Source organism: Amia ocellicauda, chromosome 6 (genome assembly GCF_036373705.1).
Source record: "Amia ocellicauda isolate fAmiCal2 chromosome 6, fAmiCal2.hap1, whole genome shotgun sequence".
Taxonomy (NCBI): Eukaryota; Metazoa; Chordata; class Actinopteri; order Amiiformes; family Amiidae; genus Amia; species Amia ocellicauda.
In genome coordinates this window covers 31372778-31374053 of record NC_089855.1, presented here as the reverse complement: position 1 = coordinate 31374053, position 1276 = coordinate 31372778, and positions in this window count along the sequence as shown.

The following is a 1276-nucleotide window of genomic DNA, read 5'->3' as shown; positions in this document are numbered from 1 at the left end:
TTTAGAATATTTTTCACCCACTCACATTGATATGGTCTATTTTATATAGTTCTATATATATATATATATATATATATATATATATATATATAGTTACATGGTGCTAGGAGGCGTACTACACCGCTTGGAAGCCCTGGGAGGGTGAATCAGAATGTGGACACATGACCTAAATTAACATTTATGTCACGTTACAGTCCAGCACTCCTCAACCCCAGTCTAAGCACTTCCACTTTTCCCCACCAGAGCTCGCCATCGCCCGTTCCATACCATATCATGTCTCCTCTCCCAGTTTCAATCATTCAGTCATCACTGCAACCACTTACCGCACACCTGCCCCTCATTTCCCCTGTTTCCCTGTTGTCCCCAGTCCTTCTGACCGTGACAATTTAGAGATCTTAAACTGTATAGAAATCTTATTTTCAAGTACATTTGAAGGGGTTTACGAAAATGTATCACAAACAATTAATCACAGTTTAATTGCAGAGTTGTCTTTTTTCCCTCTATCACTTTTTTAATTTTGTTATTATTACTATTGCTAGCATTATCTTCCCCCCATTGTGTTATGATATACCTTTGTGAAAATTACAAAAAAAAAGAGCTAGTGTTTTGATTTCTTTTGGTTTTCATACCAGCACTGTAAATAAATATACACCTTTTGCACCATATCTCCCTGTCTTGTATCTCTCTTTTCCCAGACCCCACCCCATCATAGGAGCCCAGCACCATGCATATACATATAATCTTGGCTCACCACTTCACTTACTCCACACTCTCATATCAGTAAGCATTAAAGGCAGCGTTTGCTATGCTCCAACTCACCCTTCTGGGAGAGCCACAAGCTGGTTTTGTACACTAAGGACTGGGTGGCATTTTACAAAAGAGCTGATTGGAGGAGTGGCACCTCTCACTCTGAGAACTGCTTGCTGTGTCACTACGAGTCACTGCTGTAGAGCAAACCTGAGGAAGCCTGGGAGACTCCAGCCTGCCCTGCCCAGCCCGGGGGGAATGAGGCCGGTGGTGTCACCATCGGTTAATGGCACACAGCCCAGACTCCGGCCATTAATGATATCTCAACTATAGGGCTCAACCTGCGCTCTGAATAAGTGTCTTTACTGATTGAGCCACTCAAATTCAATTTTACATCAATATTGTGACTTAGAACAGCACTTCATATAAATATATAAAAAGTATTCTCCCTGACCAAAACTGACAATTGTTTGACCTACTAGATGTGGATACAACATTGATAGAATAACAATAGCCCATTTCACATTGC